The sequence below is a fragment of the Typopeltis vanoorti genome, chromosome 13, assembly GCF_054136105.1.
Source record: "Typopeltis vanoorti isolate ZY-2024b chromosome 13, IOZ_Tvanoo_1.0, whole genome shotgun sequence".
Lineage (NCBI taxonomy): Eukaryota > Metazoa > Arthropoda > Arachnida > Uropygi > Thelyphonidae > Typopeltis > Typopeltis vanoorti.
The window spans coordinates 35,682,005-35,707,037 of record NC_143561.1 but is presented as its reverse complement, the minus strand read 5'-3'; the positions used below and the strand labels follow the sequence as shown (position 1 = coordinate 35,707,037).

The window sequence follows — 25,033 nt, the reverse complement described above, 5'->3', positions numbered from 1 at the left end:
ATGTATTATTTTACGACTATACAATGACTGGATATATGTGGCCTCTCTCACAGACAGTTTTATCGACCGTATCACAAAATAAACGGTACTTTCACTGTACTCCTGTAGAATTCGCAGTTTGCAGTAAATTCAGACAGCAGTGTATATCCACGTTCTGGTAATACAATAGAAGTTCTTCAACACGCGCGTAATAAGATCACGTAGGAAGAATGCCCACGATCCTATTAGCGTCCCGTCTTTAAATTTTTGTAAGTATTCATGCGTTTATAATGAGAAGAAGCAAATGACTCAACAAATGCGTTTGTTTAGTCTTTGCTGACGTACTTGAGCAGCTTTCATTATGAATTAAATTTAAAATACGCGATTGTTTGTCGAAATTTGATACTAAGAACCGAAAGTATTTTCACAAGGACTGGAGATTTTTAAATTTTTAAGGAGTAATACATGATTTATGTTTAATAAAGGATTCTAGAATGTTCAAGAACTTTTCTATGCCGAAAGCTGTACATAGAAAACTTATATGGCTGTTAACATTATGATTATGATACTCGGCATTTCAAATTAGCTTTCTTTCTTTCTGATTTTAATGTTAAGACATGCTCCGCTTAATAATACATAAATGATGGCGTATGATGTTGTCGCTAATAATATTGAGGGCCTGACATAATAGTAAGCGACAGCTTTGCCCCCTGAGGATTGTGGTGCTTCAAAAAATCCTTTTAAATTGATTTTATTGACGAACATACTGTAGACCATTTGGTTGTTCTGCATTACGGCCGAAGCATAGACTGTGAGCACCAATGTATTGCACCTGGTATTTGCGTATGTTCTTCTGTCCGGTACGCTGTTTTGCGGGATGGGAAAAAAAAAATCGAGATTCCTGAAAGAAAAATCCCGCACATAGGACTGTCTTGCATTTATCTGTACACTTACTAACCTTTACAAGTTCAGTAGAACCATCCTGGACGACAATACTGGAATTACAATTCTCAAATTTCCCCCAACATGTTTTATGGACTTATAAGTGCTTTCACTGAATCTCCCCCCCCCCCTACTAAGAGCACTTTCCATCCATAGTGAGAATGTCAGACAAACTCATTTATAAACTTTTTTCTATAAAATAATTCATCTCCGTAATATATTAAGAAACAAAACAAAAAAAAAGTAAATAATGAAGCAAAACACATTCAAAATATCTACTTATTTTTGCGTTTGAATGACAAATACCATTACTTAATGTTCTTTGCTTAGGGACCAGCAGAAATATGCAATTGGAAACATGCACTCACAGTTCAGACCTTTATGTATTTCCATTTATCCTTCCGTATTTACCTAACACAGTTTATTACTTTTTAGGTCGTGAAATGCTCCCAGCCTTTCTGCAATGGCGTATCGTTGTATAGACTTGCCCGCCAGGGTAATTTGTCTCTCCAAATGGCATTGTCATGCTAATGCACACACCCAGTATCCTTCTTTGTACTCCCTTCGCGAACCACTGCATACGAAATTCGCAGATCTCGTTTACTGGACAACAAAACAATGTTTGTTTTGTTTTTTTACTTTTTTTTTTTTTTTTTTGAAAATGAGAATTTCTTTTCAATTGCATAGGTGACTAGCTACTTCGATCTGCTCTGCTTCTACATGTTTCATGATATTTTAAGGACATCAAAAGAATGAATTGGTGTTGGAATGAACAGACTCAAATTAATTTTCTTTTTTAGGAATTTCTAAGTCGTAAATAAAATTTAATAGGGAATTTTTCTCTCTCTCTCTTTTTATATATATATATATATATATATATAGGGAAGGAAGCGAAATAAATAAATAAAATACGATCTAATCGGCTATCGTCAATCTTTCGAGAAAGATTATCATAAAGTTGGCGAATTCTTCATACTTTCTACCAACATGAACAGAAAAGGGGAATGTAAACGATACAGTTGTATGAATCTGTCAGGTTTCAACTGGAAAATCTCTCTGCTTATCAACCTGGTGAAATATTATAGCATGGTGAAATGCACAGACAAATAACTTTTCTCTAGAAAGCCTTTAGATATAGCAACGAGACCGATCAGAAAGTTTTCAGGTAACTCTGATGTCAATATTTTCACCTCGGAAATAAGCCATAAATCAGTCGAAGTCAAGTTAAAAATGTGTCGCTCTGATGTTCAAAGTTCCTACAAAACCAAACCTTATTTTTAATGTGAATTTAACTATTTCACTATTAACAGTGTTATTAAACCTCCATATTCTTACCTTTTTTTTATAATTATTGTTGATCGCATGGACTATTGGACAATTTGTGCAAAAATAGTACCCGGCAGTCACATGATCAATTGTACATTTACGGAAAAAAATTAAATTTACAGAATAGAACAAAAATAAATTATAAAATATACACATCTACAACAAAAATTGTAAATATACAAATCTACAACAAATTATAAAATATACCAATCTACAGAAATTGCAAAATATACCAATCTACAACAAAATTAGAAAATATACCAATCTACTACAAAATTAGAAAATATATCAATCTACAAAAATTATAAAATATACAGATCTACAACAAAAATTATAAATGTACACATCTACAACAAAATTATACCAATCTACAAAAATTGTAAAATATACAGCTCTACAACAAATTATAAAATATGCAAATCTACAAAAATTGTAAATATATAAATCTACAAAAATTGTAAAATAGACATCATCAACAACAAAATTGTAAAATATACAAATCTACAACAAATATTTTGTAACTTCAGAAATCTACAACAAAAAATTCAGTACTCTCAACTATCTTTAATGCAAACGGGAAAATGTATGAAACATTTCTCCGTTTGAATACAATCTGCACAATCATTCAGCCTCTTAGAGTTTCAAAATAAATTTAGAAACTCTAAGCATGCAAATAAATTATTGCGAGATATGTTTGCTGATTTATCCCATTAAGACGCGATTTTGGTAATAATATTAAAGAAATTAACTTTTTCTCATTTGTTTAATAAACTGCCCCCCCCCCCCCATTCACTCTTGAGTTGCCATTAATATTCAGACCTGTTTTTGAATGATTTTTTTGACTTCCTATTACAACACAGAAAATTAAACTGGTTACTTTTTGCCTATGACGACATCAAAAATGATAATGAATCTCTCTGAACCCTCCACTTACAAAATTAAGACTAAAGTACGTCTTCTAAGTACCAGGGTAATTACTGCGCTGTTTTTTTTCACACTCCATAAAGCTCACACAAGTAAAGCTGATGTTAAATTATCGTTCTTGTTTTTCTTGGCCTTTTTTTTTTTTTTTTTTTTTTTTTTGCCTTTATTTCGTTATGACATGTTTTTCTAGAAAACTTCAACACTGTTAAGTACTTTAATTTTTTTTTTAAACATTTTTTTTTAATCTGTAATGTTCTAGCCGTATCTTCTACTTTGGAAGTTAATCTGGTAGAACGACCCTTCTATTGAGAATGTGTGAGATGGGTCGCGACCAAGGGAATCTGTCGGGTCAGGCGCAATATTGATGAAAGATTAAAGTTGATCACTCTCGTGGGCTGCGTTTATCCAACTTGGTAGATGAAACTGGCAACGATTTGTAACGAATGAAAGTACAACTTTTATTTGTAATATTTGTGGATATCTAATGAAATAAATTTCTTTTTTAGTGCTTTTATTATACAATAGAGTTTACAGTCTTAGTCTCGAAAAGTGTGTGTGTGTGTGTGTGTGTGTGTGTGTGTGTGTGTGTGTGTGTGTGTGTGTGTGTGTGTGTGTGTGTGTGTGCACGTGCGCGCGTGTGAAATGTCCAAGATTATTTCAAGAACATAAAATTTCATCCATTTTAATTTTCCTCATTTACATTACTCCTCAATCATTAACTTTAAATATAATAATTGAATTAAAATCCAGTTAGCTTGGTCGTGATTTAAATTAATAATTTGTTTGAAGGAGGGTAAAATTATTCATATAATTACAGTAGCAATTCGATGACGGGTAACCTTTCATGCTGATATTATTATTATTATTATTATTATTATTATTATTATTAGATGAGCTCCATGAAGTCTGAGGACTCATCGCTGGAGATAACACTAGACGATCCTTCCATCTACATCACATAAGCATTGTCTGCACTACACCACCACCCAATATAGTATACTTGTATGTAAACAGCATGTTTTTTTTTTTTTTCTGTATAGATCAAAGATAGCATCTTTTAAAACTACTTCAGGAGGTCCTGCTTACGTCGTCAAGAATGAAATAGATGATGGTTGTAACCTAGTGTTAAAATACTCTTCTTTGATTCCATTTGTTCGAGTCTAACTTGCCTTCACAAGCATTTATAAAGGTCTATAAACGGGATTTTCCATCTAGAAATTTAGGTTTTTTTTTTTTTTTTTTTTTTTTTTTTTTTTTATTTCCCATACAGACAAACTAGTCATGGGGCACAGCATTGAGAGAGCAAAATGTGGTAATTGTCATCTCCTAGCAAAAATTAGGTTTAAGAAAACATATTTGATACTCTGTTCCCATTAAAAGTATATTAACTAAATTAAATATAATAATAATAACCATGTTTGTTCTCCAACAGGTATATCCAGCCAAACCTCGCTTATGTTAGTAATCTATTGATAATAATAATAATAAATCCCCTAAAAAAAAAAAAAACTTGACTGTAGTTATCATTACTATTAGTAATCTATCGATTCCAGGTTTTCATTGGTAGAACAATAATAATAATAATAATAAATCTCCCCCCCCCCCCCCCAAAAAAAGCTTGACTAGCTTTAGTTATCATTACTATTATTAAAATTGTAGTGACTTATGACCAAGTAACTTGGCTTCAAAGACACCTAATTAATACGACAATGCAGTTTGTATTTCTGTTAATTTTGTGTCTTCTCGCCAGTTTAGCGCTTTTTTTTTTTTTTTTTTTTTTCAGGTGACTGTATTTTTCGGAAGAAAAAGCGTTTAACCCTCCGTATGAAACTGGCTAACTCACCCACAGTTGAAAAAATCCTTATAAACGAGATTCAAAAAGGAAGCTCCAGCTAAACGACTAAGCTATAGTTGCTCTTTTAAACAAATATATGACTTTATTATGCAATGAATTCAACAACAGAAGATAAATATATAAGAACATTGTGCAATGCTAATAGGAACACTCATGTCATTCATTTAGTATTGAGTTACATTTACATACTTAATTGGAAATGGATGATGTTACGAATCTGTTTTCGTTAACAATCTCTTGTGAATTGTTTAAAAAAACTGTTGGATCTTGTTATGCATTTTTCAATAAATTTCCATTTGCTTTTAGTAGCTCGCTCTGGCGTTCATAATAGATAAAAGAGGACTCTCTCTCTCTCTCTCCACTCCTCAGCTCTTCTAATATAATCTCGATGTTTGTGGTGTTTTGTACACACTATGCATAACATCCCTCGGTCACTAGTGGATTACGTTTTTTTCCTTGTTCGCAATAGCCCTCGGCGTGTTCACAGATGTATAAAATTGAGACTACAGTACGTGATCGCTCGACTACTCTTTCCACTACATCAGCAACACTCAAACCCGAACTATCTATTGAATGTAAACTTTACTTTTTTTTTTTTTTTTTACTGGAAAAAATGGATGAGAGAATCCATGCGCAATCTTTTGTTCAAGAAAGAAACAACCTTTACCTTCACAGGTTACGAAGATTTTAAAAGAAGTAGTTTCCGAATGTAAGCTACCGGATTAGACGCATGGGATAATTGCATAAAAGGAGTCGTTTGCTGTAAACCAAAGGTCTCATATAAAGGATCTTTCGGAGTTCGATAAAGGGCTAAATCATGGGTGCCTGTCTGGCTGGAACACCTATTTTGAAACCAGCAGAGCTGTTTTCAAACAACCAGGATATTTCAGAGGTGATATATCTTGGGTGTTTAATCAGTAGAAAAATAACCCACATTGCTTGTTTAAGAGGCATAACTGTGGTCTTAAGACAAGTCTGAGAAGGCTTGTTCAGACAAACAGAACTTCTTATGTACAGTAATTAACCAAAGCATTTAATGAAGGCTGTTCCAGACCTATATCTAACCGAACTGTGCGCAGGGTATATTGAAGAGGATCGGTATTGGCAGCCGCATGCTTATATGGAATATATATATATATATATATATATCGTGGATGAGCACTGCACACCTAGCACTCCCGGAATATTCATCCGTGATATATATATATATATATATATATATATATATATATATATATATATATATATATATATATATATATATATATATATATATAAGAAAAAACATGCTTTGAACTCACTGATGATAGTTAATTTTTTTTTTCTAACCATTTCAAGTAAGGTCGGGTAATCAGATCTCAGGAGATGAAAATTCTTTACCTTCGGATATTTCTGATTTTTTTCCATTTCGAAAAGGATGAAATTATTAATTGTTACTTACTTTGAAGTATCGGATTGATTGTATGGATAAGTTGCATAGAACAGTCGTTTTTTACGATCCAAAAATCTTGGTGAAGAAGAAACACTTTTTTAATGATGAACTATGGATCTTTCCTATTATTATTATTATAAAAGAAAAAAAAAGCATGCTTATTTCGAATCTCGTTAGAAATGTTAGAATTTCCTAGACCAATTTCAACAAGGCCAAGTCATCGAGTCTCAGGAGTGACAGTACAGGTAATCCTCGTATAACACGGTACTTATACTACGCAGTTTCGCTATAACGCGGTCTACAAATTGCAATAATCCTTTATCTTTTCATATATTTTTCACCGGGCGACTTAAAAATCAAATTTTATCTTCGGTAAATTTGTGTCGGCCCGTATCGCGTATGTTGTGATAAGTAGCGAATTTATTTTAGGGGAAATACTCTTCAGCACGCATGTACGTCAATTGTTTACCATATAAAGTGTTAATTATTGTTGAACATTGTCTTCGTTTTCTGACAGGAAAGCGCATTAAAAATCATAAAGCCAAAAATTCTGATTGTGATGAATCCATTAAAAAATTCAGTTTAAAGAAATTTGTAGTAGGATTGGAGTTGGCCAAAAAGTTAGGAAGCTATTTTATGGATAATGATCCCTCAATGGAGCGCTCCGGAAAATTCACGAGACAATTGAAAATGTTTAGCTCCATATTATAAACTTAATAAAAATTGTAGCATCGTGGTAAGTAAGGTCTTATTACTGATTTCTTGATAACTAAACCAGCCGAAGTATGCACTGAGAAATATACAAATGATGTCCTAGAGATTTCAAGTGATGACGACTTCCAGCCACTCGTAAATAAAGAACATCTACGAAATGTTCGTTTTGAAGACAGTGATGACGATTAAGATATGCACTTTATTATGTGCAGTGAAGTTTATGTACAATATGTAATTTGAAATAGTTTATATGTTTTCATAACTTATATGAATTACAAGAATTAAAAATAAAAATATTTTTTGGTGGGTATGCCATTGTTGTTTATATATATTTAAAAAAAAAAAAAACATTTCGGAACATAAACCTACTTTTTCTATGTGATCTGAGTCTCGCATATCGCGATTTATATAACGCGGCATTTTATTTTATTTGTATTAAAACTCTTCATATTCTATCAGTGGAATCGTTCCAATCTTAACTATACAGGCTGCTAAACATCTGCTATCGAAAATGCCTTTAGTTCAACACTGACCGATTACCCATGATTCCATGCGGTTATCGAGCATCTCCTTTCATTAAACTTTGAAAGAGTATCCCTAGGAAAGTCCTATCAATATCATTTATTATACCGCTCGCCCGGTCCAGCTAATTTAATTGTTCTGTACATTGACATAGAGTTTGCGGTTTGTGTCGAGGTCATACAGCTTTCGCATCAAAAGCGCAGTGTCCTTCTTTTATTTATCATTTATTGCAGCGCCCTCTATTAAAATAATGATTACTAAGCCAAAGCGCGCATGCGCTAAATTCTCCTAATATATAGTCAACGTACTCTTTGTCATTATTCGTTGAGTAATATAATATTTAAACTTTTTCTATATTTTCTATAAAATATGAATGGATCCCTAATATCCTCTATTTTATTAAAAAAGAAATATCTAATTGAAGGTAGAAATTTAAATATCATATTTAATAGTTTTTACTTGCAATTTCTAGATTAATGTGCTAAAAAAAGTTTTGCTAATAGATGCCATGAAAAATTACAGAAAGAAATTCCAAGCAGTATAATTCATGATTCTTGATTATTCTTTTTAAATGCGCACTTTGGTCTGTTTCAGATACTACATTTTATTACAACAAATGTAATCGTTCCTTGAATTTTATTTATTTTTTTTAGAGCTCTCTACATTCCCGTTTTTATCGGAGAATTGAGTCCGTGCATTTTAATTTCCTTTTTAAAATGCAAGAAAGATATATATCCTAGATTGTTTCGCTTACAGAACTATGCAGGGAATCTCGTAAGCAAGGTTTAAATTTGAATTAAGAGGCGTTTGCCTTTACAACATTACTTGTGAATTCAAGTTATGAGGATCTGTTATTTAAGAGATTCTCGATGCACTAGCAATCAAATGTTGAGTATTTAAGTGTATTGATTTTGTTTTATTATTTATTTTATTATTATTATTATTCAGCTAGACTTAGAACATATTCTGACTAGAGAAATTTAATCCTAATTCCAGCTTTGGAAAAGTGCTGAAACTGAATTTTTAAATGCTATAGAACCAAAAGACTATTTGGCACAATAAAGATATTTAAATAGAGGATATTATAGATCCATCCGTATTTTATATAAATAGATTCAAGTTTCTTTCTATATTCGGATAGTTCCATATTAATCTCTATTTTAATATCTAAATTTTTAATAAATCTTGCAAGCAGTTAGAGCCTAGCGGTCATTTCTGGAACTAGAGGAATGTATACGAATCTATGTCAAAAAAAAAAAGAAAAAAAAAGCCTGCTGTATCGTAGAAAGGCCTGAATAAGATACTGTAGAAGTATTTAGACAAATATGACGCATCAGAGAAGGGTTTTTGAAAAACATCTTAGAAAGATAGGATATTATCAATAATAATTTATCCTTCTTAGAATGATTCTATAGAAACATAACTCATCGCAGAAGGATCTTTGACAAATTTGATGCATCAAAGAATTAAGTTGACTTCAAAGACTGTCTCTGAGTGTGCTAAAAAAAAGTCCATATTGTTAAAACAGTTCAGTCGACCATTTTGCTTCGCTCTGTAGGATTTTCACATAATAAGAACAGAGTGGATTCTTTTATTAGATAAGAATTCCCGTATTCTTTGAACCAAAAGAAAAGCAAACTAGAACACGCAGGAAAATACAATTTAATAAAGTGATCTTGAAATTTTTCGATATAATATCATAAAAATAAAAGAAAAAGAAAATCAATCTGTGTAGTCTTATTTTCCAATCTCCAGCTTATTAATGTCGATTGTTGTATTTTTTTTTTAACATATTCATTTGACATCTCGCAACCAACAGGAGTGTAGATAACAAATGAGATTGTCTATCTACCAATGACATTGTTTTGTATAATGCCGTTAAGCGCTTTTGTTTTGTAGCTTGTACAGCAACCTCTCAACAACTAGCTAGTTTAATGCTTCTGTTTCCTGAATAAAATTTCGGTTCATAATTCTGTTCTTATTAACCTCCCCCAAATGAAATTAGTTTATACATGTTTCCTTTTTTTAAATCTCATATATTTTTTCTCTCTTTAATTTTGCAGCGTTTTCGGATAATGAGAGTTATAAAAAAAAAAAAAAAAAAAGGTTCTCTTGCAGCTGTAACCTTCCTCAGCTGGGTAGCTTGCCAATTAATTTTAAAAGGATTTTCTGGAACGGCCTGTCTCCCAATAGCGCATCCTCTTTGCTGATACCGTAGAAGATAATAAACGGTACAGTGGAATGGGAGCCTTCACTCTTCATTCCATTTTCTAATTAATTGCCGTGTCATTTTGCTGCCTATGAGGCTCCAGCATTGATATTCTCAGTTTTGTTTGCACCTTTTTTGTGGAGTGGGGGAGGCAGCAAATCATTTAAGCCTTGTTGAACATACTCGTTACGCATAATTTCTCTTTGTGTCTCTTTTTCATTCTCCTTTTCATCTCTGTGTGTGGGGGGAGGGGGATGTTTAACATTCTTCCCTTCCTTATTGCATTATATTTAGGTTTTTCTATTTTGTCATTCCTTCTTCATAGCCTCACTTTGCCTTTCTTCTTCTTCTTCTTATAATTTTTTTTCCTATTCTATTGCTTTCTCTCTTTTATCTGTTTCATCAGAGCCTCAGTTGGTATGGACGAAGTCCTTGGGTCGGAAAGACCTAGGTCCAATTCCCGTCCACGAAGTGAGGAACCTTTATATGGCCACTTTCGACTAAAGGTGAGTTAGTTGGTCTCATTACGGACCTGGTTGGCTAAGTGGTTAGCTTATACGCTCTCCAGCCAAAAGGCTGCGGGTTCGAATCCCGCCCTGGGCATGGATGCTTGTGATTGTCTGTGGAAATACTAGTGGTGGAGAGTAGATGCCGTTGTGTTTAGATGATGCGATTGATGGATGACCGGTGGATGAGGTTAAGTGGTGGAGATAGAGTAGGTACCCTCCTTCTACGAGTCTTGGACTCCCTTGAGGTGTCAAATAATAATAATAATAATACGGAGGTACAGGTTTTTTTCACCCGGAAACTTGGGGTTTTCTTCCCTCAGAACAGATAAACCAGGCCTCACGAACACACACGGATCTACAGTCATAAAGTATACTTAGTCCCTTATTAGGAGGGCTCAACCTGTCCTAAGGGAGGGGGGAGGATAGGCGGGACCCCATACGAAATAAATCTGTTTCATCTACTGGCTCATTATATCTCCTTTCTCTATTCGCACTTTTCTCGATTATGTTTTAGCCCTTTTCTGTCTCTTGTCTCTTTCTTTCTCTTTATTCTAATTTCTTCTCTCTCTCTCTCTCTCTGCTTAATCTTTTCGCTCCTATCGTTCTCTTATTTCTCCTGTTTTCTGTTTTTTTTCCCTCTCTTGCTTCATTCCTACTATATTCTGTCTGCGTTTTTCTTTCGCTTTATCTTCTTCGTGATATTTTTTTTCCATTCTATTTTATATCTCCAACTCCCTTTTTCGTACCTATCCTTATATTCTCTCTCTCTCTCTCTCTCTCTCTCTCTCTCTCTCTCTCTAATATTCCCAATGTTCTCTCCTCGCTGTTTCATGGAAAAGCGAAAAATAAACTGTATATTTAAAGAAAAAAAAATATGTGCAATGTACAGTATCTGTACGTACTGAGTAGCACAAGATATTCTTTTCATTGGCCAGTCAGTGTTTCTTCTATCTAAAGATTTTTTTTTTTTTTTTTCGGTCACTATTTTATTTCCAACGTTTCGGAGGTAAGGTTTTGATAGCTGTCACGTGACTGACTGCTTTATCTCAGCCTTCACTGTAGTACGAAGCAGATCATTTGGCTTCACTCCAACCTTTAATGTATCTCTTGCCTCCACACCCAAGAATAATACGAGAAGGAATTTCGGCTCTATAATGCCGTAAAAGAGACGTAAAACCTGTATCAATACCCCGTTATTACGCTGCTGAGTCTGGGAGTAGTTTACTCACACTGCAAGTGATTGGCACTGTGTCCAAAGAAAGAAGTTTTATTCTGTCCTGTTTTATTCGTATTGTTCAAGCATCCTGTCGAAGTTAGGGAGAAGGGGAGGAGTTGCGAAGAAACGGGTTGTGTATTATTGTGTAGTAAATCAACAGAATAAAAGTTACACCACTGCCAGAAACATTAAATAATACTTTTACAGAGACTTACTTTTATTTCAGATGCTTAACGTAATCTTGTATTAAACCGATACCGAAAGATTCTCTGAATGTGTGTGAGGAAGAGGATGGTCCCTATATTCTAGTAGTAGCGGTTAGTATACAAAACTAGTAGCGGTTGTTTCTTTAGAGGACAAGATGGCATCAGACACCTGGGAGGATTCTGTTGGATGATCTTTGGCAATTGGCTTTTTTTCCCAACATGTTTTAACGTGTTCAAGCATCGCATTGGGAAACCATTTTAAGTGAGCTTGTTAAACTTGAACTGCAATAGGATTTCTTTTTTAAATAAAACAAAACAAAGACGCATAGATTCAAGTTTAAGGTAGGCATATGGTCACCATGGATAACAATCCCTAAAATTCCTGAAGGAATTATGTAAGAGACACAATAGCCGAGACCTACGGTGTAGTTGATATTGTGGATATAAGACCCTGTAAAATATGGTGTTGGAGTAAACTGTATTGCACTAAAAACAAAACAAAAGTGACCAGGAGAATAATCCCTTGACAATTATTCTTTTTGTGACAAAAAGCAACACCAGATCCCTACCTAGCGCTTCGGCGAAGAATAAATGATCCAAGAAACTTGACACTTACGTATTATCCTTCTTGATCCCAGTTTCTAAGAGCGCCATAACACCATGACCCATTTCCGGTGTTCGCTTTCTTATGTCTACAAAGAACTATAAATGTCCTCCCAGTTTGAGGTTATACTTGGCAATCTAAAAGAATGGAGTTGGATGCTTCGTATTTCCCAAACGGGATAACTTTAGTAGTGTTCCTTCTGGACCAATAAAAATCACAATGATAGCTATTTCTACTGTAATGATTTACTTTTCTGGCCATTTGTTTTCTCTTTGTGAAAACAATTGGATATCCCACAGAGAAACATAAAAAAGAAAATGGGATCTGAATCTTAGCCTTTTAACTGTGTTAACGGAGTCGTTCGATTGTGTTCGAGAAAAGAAATCTTTCATTGAGACAATGAAAGGTTTATTTTTATTTTAATTTTTTATTCTTGAAGATAGATTGGAGCAAACAACATTTCTTTGTATTTTTAAAATTTTTTTTTTTTATTTTAAACACTTGGGTATTATCCATATTTAGATTTTGTTGTTTTGATGCATCTCGCATTCTTTTTTTTTTTTTTTTTGGCCTTCCCATCATTCAAGCAATATTATATTTTTACTTCTTTGCAGCCAAACACTTGCAAACATTTTTTGTGCTTAGCTTTACTGTTGTCATGTGTATAAAACAGCATTGAATCTTTTGTAATACGAGAGATACAAAAATAGCATCTTTTTCATTTCCAAGCATTTCTGGTATCTGCTCATAGTTCTCAGTCATTTGTAGAAGGTATTGAAGTATTTCTTCTCTCGCATGGGGTCTACTTTAGGTACTTTAAGCTACAGAACAACAGACAGACTCTTTTATTGTGAGTTATGGTCGAATCTCAGGGCGCCAACTAAATAGCAGGGCATTTGCCTTTACTTACACTTTGTACCTTCGGTATTGATTTTTTCTTTTATTTATTTTTAGGAATAAGAAGGAAATGAATGTGTTCCATAGAAAATCTCTTTCATTCAACCTATTTCTTACTATCTAAACTTTTCTCTCTCATTTCTCTCAATCTTCATTACTTGACATTTTCTCTCCATTATTTTCTCATCTTTTTATATCTTTTTTTTTCTCTCTCTCTCTCTCTCTCTGACACTCATAAATTCCATCGGATTATGATCTTTTCATCTTTCTCTCAATCCTTTAATACCTTCACCTCTCCTATTTCCCAATTTCTGTGCTAATTCTATCTCCATATTTCCCAATATTTCTATCCTTCTTTCTCTCGATCTTTTAATCTTGATGTAGACCAGTCTTTCGCTCTCTCTCTTTTTCATCTTGACACTTTCTTATCGCAGTAAAGAGGGTGATGCAATGGTATTTCTCTCTGGATAGAAAAACCTAGGTTCGAATTCCATTTAGAACAAAAGAAACCTTTATAAATGCTGTTTTTTTTTTTTTTTTTTTTTTTAATGGAAGGTAAGATAGTAGAGATTTTCTCTTCCAAAACAGTCAAACTGGCGCCAGAACAATTTACAAAAATAATATAGTGGCCGCTTCTATCTTTTTTTCTTAGCTTCGGGAACTCAATCTGTTTTTATATCTTCATATTTCGGGTCATCGTTTAATCCCTATGCCTCTCCTAATCCAGTCTCCATTTCAATACTTAGATCTATCACCATCAGTTTTTCAATATTTCCATCCATCTCTCTATTTCAATTCTTTATAAATCTCAATTAGTCTTTAAGCTTAGTGGGTATCGTGGAAATAACATTATCCCGGTTGGAATACGAGTCAACTTTATAAGGGCTTTTTTTTTTTTTTTTTTTTTCAGCTCAAGGCAAGTTATCCTTTCTCATATAGAAGCATCAGGGTTTTTCCTCTGGAAACATCTTCCGCATCAGGCAAAACAGCAAGAGGAATGACCCTTCGTATCTCATTCGGTATAGACGAAACCCTTTGGTCTGAAAGACCTGGGTTCGATTCCCATCTATGACGTGAAGAATCGAACTCTGGTCTCTTTCGACTAAAGGTGAGTTGGCCGGTCTCATACGGTGGTGGAGGGTTTTTTTTTTTTCACCCGGAAACTCGGGTTTTTCGTTCCTCAGGACAGGCAAACCGACCTCGTGAACACACACATACACGGACCTACACTCATAAAATACATACTTAATTTGGAAGTTCTAAAGGAACAGTTCCCGGTTCTAATTGATGGCTGAGGAAGGGGGGGGGGGGACCCCACACGAATAAAAAAAAGCAACAAGAATGCCACGCACTTAACAGACATAATAATCATATTATCTTAGCTGTTTCAGCCATAATTCCGGAGATCTGAGAAATCGATATGAATCAGCCTTTCATTTCTCTCTCTCTCTCTCTTTGTGTGTGTGTGTGTGTGTGTGTGTGTGTGTGTGTGTGTGTGTGTGTGTGTGTGTGTGTGTGTGTGTGTGTGTGTTTTCACCTCTTCATTCTTCTGCCTATTTTATTCATTCTTAAGCATATGTTTACTTGATTAGGCTTTATCAAATTCCACTCTTTGCAACAACTATCCTAAATTTTCCTACATTGCTTTTCGTCTATAACTTTATTCACTGCCTTCCTTTGGAAGTCAATCGTTTCCTATGCAAGATGCCAAGATGAAAATCTATCGTAGTCGACATTTAAATCTCTCTCTCTCTCTCTCTCTCTCTCTCTCACACACACACACACACACACACACAAACATGTGCGCGCGCATTAGCTTTCATGAATTCCTGGAAGCTATCCGTCTAATGCGGTCTGCCGATATGACATCAAATGTAATTAGCTAATTAATTGGTTCTTTTGAAGGATTAGCCGAGTCTTTTCTAAGCCTCCAATAAGATCTCCAGCAGGTCTGATTGGAGTTCGTAAAAGTTCTTAGAGGGGGTTGCTCCAATGTAACACTCGAGGCATTTTGCTTAATGAAACAAACCTATTGGCTTATAAAGGATTCCTCTTCTCTTTGGACTTTGCTTAAATGTTACTTTTGGATTAGAACTCTGCTGTGTTTACGCATGGGTAGAGATAATCAATGACCCCCCCCTGCTAGAAAGGACTTTTAACGAAACAGAATCATCCATCATTATGAAAAGTTGGAAATCGTATCTTAATTATATATATGCACACGCGGTATGGCGTAAAAATAGTACTGAACTTCGACCCCTCTTCAGTACACATAAAAAGCATTCGCGAAGACCACGAACTGTTAACACAAATGAGAATCACGGGCGTGTGATGGAGCAATTATTACAGTCCCCGAAACGCAGTCAATTAACGCCAAACAGCGCTAAAACTTGGGATACCGAGACGCCTTAAGGAGCTGGTTGCCTTTTCGTACGTCATTGAGGTGGGTCAGTGTTTAAACAGCAACGGATTACGCTGCACTACGGGAATACTGTACACGCGTGCTGGCCAATGTCTATGAAGATCTGTCCTTCCTCCATAATATCTAGTTCTGGAACAAAGTGCATTTTCGTCTTAAGCAGTCTTGCAAACAGACGAAACTGTTTGCAAGACTGCTCAGTCTTACAAACTCAGTCCTATTCCAACAGGACTGAGCTACCTGTCACACATCACGTGGTTCTAGAGCATATTTATCAGACCATTTCCCAGGGAGGCTCATTTCTAGGTTTACAGCATTCCCTTGAAGTTCTCTTGATCTCGCATCACTTGATACCTTCATATGGGGCATGTTGAAGGAATGGATATTCCACCATGACCCGTCTTCAAACCTTGATGAACTAAGGAATAAAATTACACGATCTGTCCAGCAGATGTCCCAACCCTTGTTTCTCCAACATGACAGAGAACCTTCGCATGCGCTACGAAACCTGTCTTGAAAGACAAGGCCGATTCCGAGCACGTAATCTACCGTCGTTAATGCTTTATTCGACAAAGATATATGTTATGGAGTAAACGGGTTTATTAACAAAGAAATACGTTTACACAATAACATATATGCTTGTATTCAGAATATTCCGGGTGTGCTCATCCACCGAATACCAATATCACCGATATTATATTTTTGCATTTATTCCAGTTAAAGACTCCCTTAATTGTTTGCACACTTCGAGTGATTCCTAAAAGTAAACACCGTACGCTAATGCTTCATGTAGAGGATTTTCGGTGCGTAAACATTGCATTACATTCGCGTTAATAGCCCGAGTGTGCGTTGATTAATACATACACCTTTGTCCTTTGAAAAGATGTACAGATGGGCCAGCGGGTTCAAATTCATAGCGTTCTAGCAGTTTTAAACCGCTCAGAAGGCGAGGCGGGTTGAGCCTCTGAGACAAATAGCACCTAGAGACTGCGATTGGTTATTGTGTCAACCAATTCAATTGAACGTCATGAGTAGCTGTTTTTGATTTCTGAGTTTCATCTGTTATTACCCTATGATAGGTAAGTTTCTAAGAAACGAAGTTACTTGGCCGTGATAGGCAAATGTTCTTGTCACAAAGTGTTCCTAGTGAGATTTTTACAGGGTAGTTCACCATTGCTTTCCTTAACCTTTCCCCCCCCCCCCCCAATTTTATACTACTTGGGACCGGCATATAGCTGACGAATCAGGGCTATGGCTAGGTCGTAAGTATTCATGACTGTAAATCCGTGTGTGTTCACGAGGCCGTTTTTGAAGGACGAAAAATCGGATTTTTCCGGTGGTGAAAAACCTTCCTCCATATGCGACCAGCTACCTCACCTCTAGTCGAAAGAGACCAGTTAAAGGTTCCTCACGTCCAACCCATGTCTTTCCGACTGAAGTGCTTCGTCTATACCGACTGAGTTACGGAAGCTCTCACTGATAGTTAGTTCAAGTCTTTTAATGAATCCAGACTTTCAAGGGGAGAGATTACAGACGTCATCTTGTAGTTCTAAGTGCTTACAGATTAATATTACGTCTAAAATGGTGTGTTTTATGGTCACTTTTGAGATGTAGGGTTTAAAAAAACCAGAGTTTTTTTTTTTTGGGGGGGGGGCAACCCTAGTTTTCTCTGCCAAATATCGAGTTACTCCGGAACTGGCTGAAGAAAGATTGAGAAAAATATGTCTCTAACAGTCTTTCTTTGAACAGTTTAACGCTATGAAAGCAAAATTTCCACAGAGCTACACAGCATACTGCATAAAGACAATTATATATATTAATTCGATCTTTTCATCGAAGATAACAGTAATGATTGCTAAGAAAGACAGTCTAAACCTTACGTAGTCAAGAATTCTCACGCCTTTGTCTCCATTGGTTTATTCCATTCTTTCCGTTTGAATTTCGTCACCATAAAGTTCTTTTTTTTTAGCAAGCGAAAAACGTATAATATACTCATAATAAAAAATAATAATATTTTTTATTTTGTTTTATTTATTTATTTTTATTATTTTATAGTCAAAACTAGTTAATTGTTCTCTCAGAAAAAAACAATCAGGTGGTGTGATACTAAAAGAGATTTAAAATTTCCCAATGCTTTCTTGCTTCACGTCTTCCTGGTTTTATATATTTGTAATCACAGATTAAACTATTACGTTGTATTTTCCCACTATCGGAGCTGGTATAGAAAAGCGTGTTTTATCTTTCCTTGTTTTTTTTTTCCCACCGCTTATCCCAGTTTTCCCAATTAACTTTAAGCAGGGATTTTCTGGTATTGAGAAGGTGCTAATTGGCTTTGTTTTTTTTTTTTCTTCTTTTTTTTGCTTCTAAGCGAACAAAAAAAAAAAGTACTCGAGTTTTTACAGCATATCGGTAGATGCTAATCCTGTTTACTTGAAATGGAGTTTCCTGTTGCATGTCATGTCTAACTGGATTAAAAAGACATCTGTTATCATTTGCTATGTATAGCTTACAGAAAGAGATGACACTTTTTCTTTTTCCAAGTCGAAGAGATATTTCTACCAAGTGTTTCTTTGGTGTGTTACAGAACACCTTCGAATATCAGCTAATGGAAGGAGAGGAAATGTATCGTTAATTGAAAAACATAAATAATCCGAAATGTATTGACTTTCACAAATATAATAAGTTATTCTAACTTCAGTGGTTATTTTACATTGGTACACATTGTCTCGTTAGATATTTAAGTTTTGCCTGTTTTTCTGACATTTTCGGGGGTTGTAAATTCTAAAAAAAAAATAAAATAAAATAAAAATTACGTTTCGTTATTATTCCTTAAGAAATGAATGTATCGATCGCTTTCCTTAGCTGGACATAGACTGAGAAACGTGTCGTTCTCGCATTGCTCAATCTTTGTGTGCTATTGTGGTCGCTAGCAGGTGATTCACACCGAAATGTATCTGTTCGTGAACTAAATATTTTGTGCAAGTCAGTGACAACAATCATGCATTGGAAAATAATATAAAATGATATAAATCACCCATCGTCATTTCAGTGGATATCTGCAGATGCCGTACGGTCATACCTCGGTGATGTGCCCAATGAATTCTCTCTAATTGATCCTATTGTAGGCTTTTTCTTGAGGTTTCAACTCACCCGAAGACCAGTCACTCTAGACACATCACCCATCCATCTGAATAAGGGTCTACCACTTTTTCTTTTCTAGGAACTTTACCAGGGGCGACTCGTGCATGGGCACTGCGGATTTTTCTCGATATATAAATATATTTATTAATTTATTTATATTTGCTTGTAATATTTAATTTTTTTATCAACAATCCTATGCAATTCTCTTATTTTGTATAAATAATAATAAAAATCCATCTTGTAGCACTTGGAGGACGAAGAACTCTAGCAGCACTGTGTCATATTGCTACGCGCGCAAGCATATGCACGTCATAGTGAGATGCGAGGTATTAGCGTAATGCGACACTGTCCGTCACGCAGTTCCACTGTTGTTTATATGCAGTTTGTGCCAGTAGTAGTGTTCGTAGTGCTTATCGTGTTTACTCCATCTCTTTAAATGGTTGGACATTACAATTAAAGGATTTAATGTAATGTCCAAAAATTATAAATCCATTCCTTTAATTACGATTAAAGGAATGGATTTTATTTTTAAGTAATTTTGAATTATACCAAACTGTATAATTTTATTATCCATAATAAACAATATTTTATCATGTTTAATTTTTTTTTTAATTTTTACCATAATTTTGATATTTTATCCAAACACGTCTTTACATCTACTTACAGTACATGTACTTATGTACTTACTGTGTGTATGTATATTTCGAAAGTTGCAGCACCCCCCCCCCCCACGATTTCAACCCACGAGCCGCCACTGAACTTTACACTTTGTTACTGTTCTTTACATAGCAACGGGTATTTATGCTGAAACTTACTTGTTGCTCGGGTGTTCAGTATCGATTTTGACCTCCAAGAGCCTGTGTAGCTCAGTGGATGTGGCGTTTGCACACCGCCGCGCTTGGCCGCACGAAGGAGACTTGGTTTCGAGTCTAGTCGGCGACTAGAGGAAATTTTTCTAAGCCTTTTTTCGACCGGTTCCCGAGTTAGTCGATCTCTGGCACGGGCAAGCAGGTTTTTCCTCCCAGAAACTCGGGTTTTTCGTCCTGTAAACTCAAGAAAATCGACCGTAGAACCCACATTATTTCAGACATTAAATATATTGTGTTAGGGTTAGGGACCACGAGATGGCGGCACATTTGAGCCGTCTCTCTTCACTGCGTACCGCTTAATTAGTGATAGCCTTGGGCCATCTGTCTCTGATTGGGTACCAGTGGAGATTGAACTGCCCACTCAGTCTCCAAAAGTTAGATAGGGCTAAATGGCCTCGCCTACTCCCCGTATACCGGAATAAAAAGGCGTTAGCTGATTTTTTTTTTTTTTTTTTTTTTACTATTTAGAATAGTTTTTGGTAAAATGGTAGTTATATAGTTATTTCGTATCTCTACCTTCTTGTGTAGTGGTATGAAATCAATGAGGTACTAAACTAAATATATTTAACCTAAAAATATATAAAATAATCTCAAATATTTCTTTTATCTTAATGATTGCGTCTAAACTAAACCCTTTTATTACTAGAAGTGAACCAAAGATAGATTACCCTTCCCTGATATACGTTAATAAATGAATTCTTGTAACTGTAATCCTAATTACCCCTAGGATACTCCAGGGATCGTATTTACTACCAGGGGAACATATAACTTAGTGGTATTACTTCTCTTATCACAAACTTGCTCCTTCCCACAGGAATAACACTCACTTCGCTCTGTTGTTGACTAATAGAAATAGCAGATGGGCTAAATTCTCGGTAAATTGTTGCGTCTGGCTTTCTTCATCGACTGCACCATTAGCTCTAACGAAACCCGTGTCAAAACTGTCTCCTATTTAGCCAGTTCCTATGATGCTGGCCATAGCACCAGCCACCAGTTCGGTCATTACTAGCAATGCTTAAACTGCGTGGGATTTGTAGCTACGAAAGTGAGACGCAATTAGATGATTGCTTTCGCTAATCTAATTACAGAGAAGATGAGTACCGATCTTTGCAGCGTTGGCTGGCCCAGCGAGACTTACTGTGTTAACCGCCACTGAGTTATATGAAACTAAAACGGTTTTTGAGCCACTAATTTGCGACGTAATTGAGCATTTTTTTTGCTTTTTTTTTATCTTGTTCTTATTTTGGTTTTCATTAGCAATCCCTTGTCATTGGACACGTGCTACTAATCATACTATTTACTTCTATATCACATTAACTTAGGTTAATAGTGGTATGCTAAATTAATACTTCCTGGTTGCAAATAAAATTATAGTTCTTGTCTCCACTTCTCAGTTGGCAAGCCTAAGAAGTGTGAAAAAAAAATTCAGAATTTATTTACTTGCTATAGTAAGAAAAAAATGAATATAAATAAATAAATTACAATTTTTTCCTTTCTGTGAAAGAAATTATTAAGTTTATTCTGATTTTCTGAGAATTCACACTGTTTTGTAAAATGATCACTGAAAGTTTTAGAGTGCATGCCGCTGAAATAATGAAATAGTCAAAAACATACATCTAAATAGAATGATAAATGCACGTAAACACAAGAAAGATATTTAATTAACATAATTCGGTCTGGAAATAGCAGACCATCCTCAGTGGTATTACAAGAACAGTTATAAAAAAATACAAGCTCGAATATTAACAATAGATCGTTTAAAATAGAACAAACCACGTGATGTTATATCACTAAGTATGAAACGGAATATTTTGAAGTAGAGACATGATTAAAAAAAAATAATAATAATGAGTAATCTTGATTAGAAGTGGCCCCTTGCCTTTAATACAAAACATCATACATCCCCTTCTTGGAGATGTGTTTTGGCATTAAGGGTAAATATTAAGATTAGTGATCAGAGCTTGCTCCATTTTTACCACGAGTTGCCTTGGTCTTGCACTACCTGTGGGATCAGCTAGTCTTGATAAATTGCAGGCGCAAACTTGACATTTTGTTTGTTTGCTTACTTGGAAAAAATGGAGTAAAACCAGGTTTAAAATTGCTTGGTATCTTTAACATAACTATACCCAAGTTAAAAATACTTTCTACAATCTTGATTAGACTTTCCCAGATTTTTGATATCGATATACAGTCATTACGATTCAGGTTGGGACGATGGAGCTAGGCCTCCACGCTTTCCTTGAACAAACGTTCGAACCTATAACGGGATCTATGTAAGAGGCGAGTCCTGGACCAAAGGATGTTGTGGTCAGTTTCAATCCCTTGCTGAGCCGATCCAGACTTTTCAGGTTTGTTGTGAAGAATGGAGGATTGATGTTCTTGGATTCTTTTTTCAAGAGAACGTCCAGTCTGTCCAAAATAGGATAGATCACAGTTGCACGGAATTTGATAAACTCCGGGAAGAGATAAAGTTGAGCGTTTGTCTTTAGGAGAAGGAAAATGAGAAGACAATTTGTTAATAGGTGAATTTAAATCATATTTCTTTAAAATTCTTGCGATAGGTTCTGAAATACCGGAGATATAAGGAATTGGCACTCGACGTATTGAAACTTTGTTGTTTTGTAGAGGATTATAAGACTTGAGAAGATGTTGAGTACTTTTTTCAGAAAAGCCATCGAGTTTCATGTGTTGTTGGATAGGAAAAAGTTCTTTCTGTAGATAATCAAAGGTAGAACAATTAGTTTTTGCTCTTCTGATGAGGCATTTTATAATTCCCGTTTTTTTGACATGGATGATGGGCTGATTCTTTAAGAATATAACGTCCTGTGAACGTTGGTTTCCTGTATACTGTAGATGTAAGCATATTTGAAGGTGACCGGATTCTAAAAAAGATAACTGGTTGTTTTCTTCTATTTCCATAGTAAACTTTATACGAGGATGCAAGGAATTGATACTGTTTTAAAAAAAGGTAATTAACCGAAATATCTGGTTAATTAAATATCTTTCTTGTGTTTACGTGCATTTATCATTCAGTCTTATGTCACAAGTATCCTTAAAACAGCAAATACATCCAAATAAATGACACCATTATTGTAACACTATTGGGCGAAATGCTATGACGTCATTTATTAATATCTGCCAGCTATATTATTTTTTCATGAAGCTACGTCAGGTATGTTAAAGTTTATTTATTTTTTGCATGTTTTATATTTTATTTTTTATGATTGTGATCTTTAATATTTAATTCATTTAGTTTTAAATTTTATTGTTCAACATTCTTTCCCGAAATATCTAAATACAGTAAATGATTTAAATGATTGATCATACACTCTATAACATTGACACCATTATTGTAACTCTATTGGGTGAAATGCTATGACGTCATTTATTAATATTCGCCACCTATATTATTATTTCATGTGGCTATGTCAGTTATGTTAAAGTTTATTTATTTTTTGCATGTTTTACATTTTATTTTTTATGATTGTGATCTTTAATATTTAATTCATCTAGCGTTAAATTTGATTGTTCAAAATTATTTTCCAAAAGAAAAGAAGTAGGCGGTTAACCGACAAGCAAACCCGGGTAAAATTGATGCCAGAAGACATTTGATCAACAATAATTTTCTTTGGTCAACAACCAAAGAAAATTATTTTCACTTTATTAATACGTCTGTAATTTGTGCAGTTCTTTGATTTTTAATACTAAAATATTAAAATAAAACTTTATCTTAGTTTTTATTTAATCTTTTAATTTATGTAAAATAGTTGCCAAAATTCTTAAGAATATAAATAAACCTTTAGTTATCTCATATAGTAATATTACAAATAATTTGAGAAAGAAATAAGATTCCCGTGGTGGGAAGATTCAATCCAATACCCTTGGATGGTAACGGATAGCAATGCTGTAGCTAATGAAGCTCTAACTGAGGCTCGGCTATTGCTGTTACCCTCCTGCCATGATCAGAGCTTTAATTGCTCAAAAACACCTTATCCCTACACTGTCCGCTACAGATAACGCGGAATATGAAAAGCATTCTTGCTTCGCCCCTTTAAGCCAGTCCTTATAAGGCCTTAATAAGATTCCCGTGGGCTATCGATATTGAGATTCATATTGACTCAGTCCATCGCCCAGTTCTTATAAGAACTATAAGAAGATTCCCGTGTCATTATGCTGGAAGGCCAATACCCTTGGAGGGTAATGGATGGCAATGCTGTAGCCAATGAAGCTCTAACTAAGGCTCGGCTATTGCTGTTACCCTCCTGCCATGATCAGAGCTTTAATTGCTCAATAACACCTTATCCCTACACTGTCCTCTACAGATAACGGGGATTATGAAAAGCATTCTTGCTTCACCCCTTTAAGCCAGTCCTTATAAGGACTAAGATTCCCCTGTGAGGATCAATCGACCGTGAGATGCGGTGATTGATTCATTCAATCCAATACCTTTGGAGGGTAATGGATAGCAATGCTGTAGCCAATGAAGCTCTAACTGAGGCTCGGCTATTGCTGTTACCCTCCTGCCATGATCAGAGCTTTAATTGCTCAATAACACCTTATCCCTACACTGTCCTCTACAGATAACGGGGAAGATGAAAAAGCATTCTTGCTTCGCCCCTTTAAGCCAGTCCTTATAAGGACTATAAGGATAAGATTCCCGTGTGGTGGCTGGGATAAGAATAGCCTCAATATAGCTCATGCATGTCGTATGAGGCGACTAATTTGGGTACCCTAGAGGGTAATGGATGGCAATGCTGTAGCCTATGAAGTTCTAACTGAGGCTCGGCTATTTCTGTTACCGTTCCGCCATGATCAGAGCTTTATATAGCTCAATAACATGTTATCCTTACATTGTCCTCTACAGATAACGGGGAAGATATAAAGCATTCTTGCTTCGCCCTTTTAAGCCAGTCCTTATAAGGATTATAAGGAAGCATAAGTATATGAAATGCACAGAATAATGTGAAAGCAAGGTACTGTCATTAATAAGTTTGTTATTCTAAAAGTAATTAAAAAAAAAAATCAAATGATCAGAAGAGTAAAAGGTACTTTAAGATTATTTTACCGAAATACTCTTAAGTCTTCACTAAAAAACAAACAAAAAACAGACAAGTTTTCTTATCTTCTGTCTCTTTTGTTTTCGAAAATATTGACATAAAAAAAAGTAGCGTATATCGGCTAATGGAGGGCGGGGGGGGAGAAAAGAGGGACTAATGGATTCGATTAGCTTGAGTGAACTGCTATTGTTGCTTTAATTCCTTGTGTGAAG

The 25,033-nt window shown here is 35.0% G+C and overlaps 1 protein-coding gene across 4 annotated transcripts in view; it reads left to right on the top strand.

Annotated features, from left to right (window-relative positions):
• The window catches only part of homer (protein), a 450,806-nt gene that overhangs the window by 364,171 nt on the left and 61,602 nt on the right, over positions 1–25,033 (top strand). The window lies entirely within an intron of this gene.